General features: G+C 46.8%; 1 protein-coding gene across 1 annotated transcript in view; it reads right to left on the reverse strand.

Annotated features, from left to right (window-relative positions):
• TENM1 (teneurin transmembrane protein 1) overlaps positions 1 to 6,281 on the reverse strand; it is a 321,456-nt gene extending 315,175 nt beyond the window's left edge. Inside the window, exons 1-2 of the mRNA XM_065689244.1 lie at positions 5,968 to 6,281; positions 26 to 162 (exon numbers count right to left, since the gene is read on the reverse strand). The gene's annotated coding sequence lies outside the window, so the exon portion shown is untranslated. The remainder of the gene's footprint in view (positions 1 to 25; positions 163 to 5,967) is intronic.
• Between the last annotated feature and the right edge of the window lie 595 nt (positions 6,282 to 6,876).

Genomic DNA, 6,876 nt, shown 5'->3' on the forward strand with positions numbered 1-6,876 from the left:
AAACATATGGCAGAGAAAGGCTTACCTCTGGGAGAGACTATAAGGGGAGGTTGGTGATGGGTAAGATCAAAGTTGTGAAAAAGCAGCTGAAAGCAGAACTGTGTGGATTTCAATTCGCTGGACTTCATGAAACAGAAGGGCTCGACACGATGAGACAGAGCTCTGCAGAAAAGCAGACAAAATTCTGGATGAAACAGGAGCTCTGAGAAAAGAGCTGGGAAAGAAACTGAGGAAAAGAATTGAAAGTCAGCTCATAGATGCATCTACAACCTGGATGTATAGAAGGTGAGGGATATTTAGTTGTTATGGTTTAGAAAAGACATCAGGTGGTTATGGAAGAATGAGACCTGTAAGCATGGTTCTCAAATATTGTGAACAGAAAGGGCTAAGAGCTGTGCAAAAGCAGGAGTAAGAGGAAGCAGGAAAAACTGGTGAATGGTGCAGAGAACAAAGTCAGAAAAACACAGCAGTAATTTTGAGCATGAAATAATTTTGTGAAAAAGGGGAACCACAAGCACCTGTCTGTGGGAAAGTGGTACGGTCTTTAAAGGTGAAAAGGGGTCTGGGGTTAGTGGTACACATGTGGATGACAGAATTTGAAAGAAAAAACTTGTACATGAGTAATACATATTCCTTCTGAAGATGGCTTATAGGAGCAAGCAGGAAGGCTTATACTGAAGATCATCAGAAAGCACACAATGAGCAATGCTGCTTCTGCATTTATTTCTTTCCCAGTGACACCTCCCCTGTCCAGTAATTGGCTACTGCCTTGAGTAAAAAACGAATTCAGAAACAAAATGGGCTGCACAGCTAAACCAGAAAAACTGTATCACACATAAGAACAGCTGAAAAAGAAAAGTGTTTTCTGGAACAAAAACAAGTATTATCTATGTTGTTTCAGATAAGCAAGACAAGCTTCATGAATCTTTATATTCCACAAAAATGGAGCTAGAAGGTCTCACTTCTCCAATCAGTATGTGCAAACCCCATCATATTCCCCACTCCACTGTTGGCTCTTAACACTTTTTGGAAACAGGTTCCATAGTATCAGAGCACTCGTAAGAGGAAACACAGTGGAGGACAGTCAACTATCTCCCAGGTTTGGATTCACTGTCAAGCACACCAGTCCACCAATCATTACCCCTGAGCTTTCTCTTCTCTAGGCTGAACAGGACCAGCTCCCTCAGCCTTTCCTCACAGGAGAGATGCTCCAGACCCTTAATCATTCTAGTAGCCCTTTGCTAGACTTGCTCTGGGAGCTGCATGTCTCTCTTGTACTGGACCAGAACTGGACACAGTACACCAGGTGAAGCCTCATGAGGGCTGAGTAAAGAGGGAGGATAACCTGCTGGCAATGTTCTTCCTCATGCAGCTGAGACCGCCACTGGCCTTCCTGGCCACAAGGGCACATTGTTGGCTCATGGACAACTTGGTGTCCAACCATGACTTCCAAGTCTCTCTCTACAGAGCTGCTTTTCAGCCTGTTATCCCCCAACCTGCACTGGCACATGGGGTTATTCCTCCCCAGCACCCTGCACTTGCCTCTGCTGAATTTCGTAAGTTTCCTCTCTGCCCCTCTCTTCAGCCTATCTAGATCCTTCTGAATGAAAGCACAGCACTCTGGGGTATCAGCCACTCCTCCTAGCCTTATATCACCAAGCAAACTTGCTGAGGTGGCATTCTCAAAGTCAATGAAGTCACATTCATATATGCCATCTATGCTCTCTAAGTTTCTGCAGTTATGACCCAACACAAACCTCTTTGGTAGATGAGGCAAATACACTGCATGCACACACTGCAGCCGGTACTTCATTAATGACCACTTAAGTCCCAAGAGAACTCCTTTTTAGCAGATGTTCCTTTAAAAGTTGCATCGCTACAAAACACACTCCTCTGCAACCCCAACATCATGTCACAGTCTGTGAACACTCATATGAACAAAATTATGCATAAAGCAATTACTCCTTAGAGTAGAAAACGATGCAAGAGCAGCTGTGTGAAAATGTCATCCAAAATAGCATTCCAAATCTACCTACAGTCCTGAAACAGTTACAGAAGGGACTATTTGCTTAGAATCCTTTTCAGATCTAACCCCCAACCCTTCAGTAATGAAAACATGAATTCTTTGAAATACATCAAAATGTTGTCAGTTATTTAAGACTGAAGTCCATATAGACAGAAAGAGATGCATAGGTAAGACATATACTGTATCAAAGCAGAACTTTATACTTAAAACCCCTTGGGGAGGAGTTCATACATTTCTCAAAACCCTCAGCAAACATCAAACATCTCTGTATTCAGGAAAGCAAACAAACCAAAACACCAAAAATGCCAACAGCCTACAAGCAAACCAGAAAAACGCATCTGTAATTTGGAACAAGCAGTACTGTCTACTTAAAAGGGGTTGTGAACTGCAAGAGTGCAGTAATTGCTCATTAATGCTACAGAAAATAAGCACTGCAGAGTGAAGCCTTCCAAAGCAACAAGCCAATGCTATGCCCAATTCAACACTGTCATTTTAATTTCAGTATACTTATAAGACAACATATTTAACTGGAAGTTATCTTTTCCCTCCAATCTTACACTGCTTGTTTTCTAAAATGCTGAAATGAGAATTCTGTACTAGACAGTAGAAAACAATAGGACAGTCTCACTCTACAGATCAGCCAAAGTGATGAATATAAAATACCTATGATTTTGCTCTTTTAAATAGAGAAATTCAAATAAAATAGTTCAGTGTAACAGTAAAACCGAAGAAAATGGTTTCTTATTTTCAATAATATACTCAATATAGTGAAGATCAAATTTGTAGCAGAGAAACTGTATTAAATAAAACAAAGTAGCTTAAGTATCTTTCAATCAGTTTTCAGAAATGCTCTGTTAAAACAGCAAATACAGGAGGAAAGAAACTGACTTGTTTGCTCAGTATAGGTTAGTCCACTGGATATTTAGCATGGTGTTTTTTAGAATTTTTGGGGATCCTCAGTATTTTACTGAAAGAAGTTTTCAAAAAGAGGTTTTCATTAGAAAAATCTGCTTATATTCCTGTTTTTAACGTATGCATTTCTGTAAGTCATCAAGAAGAGTCATAACATATCCTGTTCACAAGACCCCTGAGACTCTGTTTAAGACAGATAACATCAAGACACTGCATATTTTCAGCTTTATTTAGTCCTAAAAATATTGTCAAACGACTAACTACACAGTAACACCTGGGTAGAATGTCAGGTGTTACCAAGATGCAGCCAGTGCCATTGAAATCTTGTTGACTTGATGTTTTTTATAGTTGCAGGTGTTGAACATTGACTCAGTGGTACTGACACCTGATTAACAGACAAAACTAGGTGAGCAAGAAATTAGAACCTTCTGAACAGCAGACATAGCACCATCACCAATTTAACATTTGGTCTCTAAAACATTTGAAACTAGTCCCACTACAGTGACTGAAGCAGAGAAAGGACACACCATTCTCCCAGTCTGTAAAATGGGAACAGCAAATATTTCTAACCAAATGGAGAGGATGGATTTTACTGCTTTCCAGAGCCCTAAGATAATGATGAATTAAGCAGCCCTATTCTTCTTACATTTTTTCAGAGTAAGATCATTGAAAAATTAAATTAATACCATTCAGACCTCATGAATCACATGAAGGTAATGTCCTGCCTGCTCCAGTTAACATCACTGCTAATCCTCAGCATCTCCTAGCTCAAGGAAAAGAAGAAAGTACACACTTACCTATTCCTAAACCACTACTGCAGAGCAAAAACGTTGCCTATCTCCGTATGTGACTACAGGCACATGTATAACCAACCATGCTGTTACTTCAGTTATAAAGCCTACCATTTTAAATTACAATGCCACATCAAATTAGTAATAATAGATTTTCTTTGCTACATCTTTTCTCACATAACACTGCTTTTATAGAACTCTGAATACACTTCAATGGCTTTTTTATACATAAGCCATCAATACAATATGTTCATTTACTTCCACATCTGACTACTTGAGATGTTGAGTAGTAATTTGCATTCCCACATTCTTAAGAGTTGCTTTTAATAAGAATTTATTTTTTATGGTGACATTTAAATTTTTAAAATTTGGCAAATTGAAGTAACTTTTCACTTTCCAAGAAAATACTTTATTTAAGTATCTGTAATGCAGTTTTCTTGGGTTTTCTTAAAGATCAGAGAGTCACAGAACAAAAAATACTGTGAATGTGCTATTCAGAAAACTTCTAATCATTCCTTGAAACAAAACTGTGATATAACAAAAGAAGAGCAACACCCACAAAGGTTCCTAAATCCCCAAGCTGTTAAAAGATTTGAGTGCCTGAAACAAGCCAAAACCCTCAGAACACACAGATGCATTAAAAATACTTTAACTTCTGACGATTTTGTATTATCGATATATGCTATCTATAGGGAAAAGGCCAATTAGTTTATTAACAAGCCTGTATTGCATCTGAGAAGTATTTTGAAATTAGCCCATCGCATTACAGGTCATGCATAAAATAAGCTTTGAAAAGAAACTCTGTACAGGAAAGAAGGAAAACTATTGGGCTGAGCCTCAGCTTCAGATGGACAGCTTTCCCTACTACAGTGTATCTTCCTATTTGTGATTCACAAAGTATTCTCTACAACACCCATACATCAAACATCAAACTGTTCTATGTTAAGCTTCACAATTAACAGTGAAAAGACAGGCACTAGAAGTGGTGGGGTTTTGTTACTGCAAGAACATTTGGAGATGTAGTAGATGTTTGAGATGCTTGCCCCACCACACGGACAGCTGGTGTTTATTTCCACAGTACAGTGTATCTGACTCGTTAATTATCAGAGAAGCATCAATGCAATCAAGATGGGTATCTACAATCTTTGGATATTATAAGCACAATCAATGAACGACTATTACTAAGATAGCTATTATACAGTCGGAAAAGGCAGCATATGTTTAAGCTATAGAATTGCGGGGGGGGGGGGGGGTAGGAGAAGTTCTTGTCTTTGATTTGAGGATTAGAACAAGCTAAGGTAAACGTGTTGGCGTTTAACACGGCAAGACTGTACAGTTAACACCCGAGAAACAGGCACCTCTCTACGTACCACAATCGTATCAATAGCCAGCCTAAGCATTCACCAGCCAAGCCTGCAGCGTCAGTCTCGAGCTACTGCTGTACCGTATTTCGGGGAAAAAAACAAAATAAAAACAGTCGAAAGCAGCAGTTCGCCTCGGCTAAAACTGGAGACTGCCGGATCCCACAGCCAGCACACGGGGAACACGCTAGACGCACGTTTCACAGATTACACCTGAGAATCCACCAGGAGTAAGGCAGCCCCATGCACCGGCGCGAGGGAGCGCGGTGCCGCCTGCCCGGTGGAGCCACCTTAGCGCTGCGCGCACCGAGGATGCGGCGTTCCGCGGGGAGGGAGCCGGAGCCGAGCGCCGCTCCGGGGCGCCCCGCGGGGACGGGGATGAAGGGGAAGCGGGCGGCGGCTCCCGGCAGCGCGCCCCGCCTTTCCCCGCGGAGACCCGCGCACACGAGCAGGGGCCGCCGCCCAGCTTCGCCTCGGCGGGGGCCGGGCACCACCATCCCGGCCCGACGGGCAGAGCCCCGCGCCGCGCCAGCCCACCCCTGCCCGCTCGCTGGACCGCGCCGGGCGCGCTGCGACCGCGGGCGAAGGAGCCCCGCTACGGGTGCGAGGGCAGCCAGTGCCTCAGCCCGCGAAGAGCCCGCATCCGCCGCGGAGCCGCGCGCCCGCCCGCCCCGCTCCGCCGCCTCCCGCACACACGCGGCCGCACGTACACACCGGGCAGCACCCGCAAAGCTCCCGCCGAGAGCGCCCGGCAGCTCCCGCTCCGGCGGGGCAGGGCACCCCGGCGGGGCCGGACACACCCCGGCGCGGCCGCCGCCCGTGAGAAGCGAAGTTCGGGCGCCCGCGGCGCCGCTCCCGCCTACCCCAGCAAACTTACCGAGCGCGGCCACCGGCTGAACTTTCAGCAGCGCCCCGGCTCGGCCCCGCCGACGGCTTCGCCCATCGCCTCTAGGCGCGGTGCCCGCTTCCCGCTCCCCGGCGGCTGCGGCGCGGGCGAATATAAATCCACATTGCCGGCGCCTCGCGGCTCCCCTGCAGCCCGCCCCGGCCCCTCCGCCCCGTTCAGGGGACGGCGCCGGCTCTGCTGCTGCGGCTCGACCCGCAGCTGACGGCGGCGGCGCGTCAGGCTGCGAGAAGCCGAGGCGTGAGAGGAACGGGGCCGGGCTCGGCGCAGCCCCGCCGCCGCCGCTGCTCTCCGGCGGGTTTCTGTCAGCGGCGCCGCTCGCGCTCAGGGTTTGGTGGTGCCTTTTTTTTTTTTTTTTTTTCCTCTCTTTTTTTTTTTTTTTTTTCTTTCCCTTTTCGGCTCCTTCGCCGTTAATGAGCATGCCCGGGAGAGCTGCGCAGGCGCGTTACAGAGCGCCGCGCCTCAAGTCGCCTCGCACCGACCGCCGAGGCGAGCGGGTGCGAGTTATGGGGTGCCGAGACGGGAAGGTTTCTGCAGGGCCAGAGAGGTGGCCGGGGCAGTGAGGTGAGGCGGCTGCGCCCGCCTGAGGGAGGGGAGCTGCCCCTGACCCGCGGGGTCTGGCCACCTGCGACGGCCCCTGACACGCATGGGAAAGGGAGGATAAAGCCAGCGGCAGTCCTCTGCGTTTGGAAATAACGCAGAACACCTCCCTCTAAAGAATTTACCTTGCCGAGGAAGTGAGGCTGGTAGCGGAATCAGGGCTTGGGAGCGTGCTTTTAATTTATAGCTGGTGCTTCAAGCGCTTTCCTTTCACGATCTGAGCTTATTAACGCGGGGATCTCCCGTGGCCACCTCCATTAACAGTCCCGGGGTTGGTGCAGG

Source organism: Lathamus discolor, chromosome 9, assembly GCF_037157495.1.
Source record: "Lathamus discolor isolate bLatDis1 chromosome 9, bLatDis1.hap1, whole genome shotgun sequence".
NCBI lineage: Eukaryota > Metazoa > Chordata > Aves > Psittaciformes > Psittacidae > Lathamus > Lathamus discolor.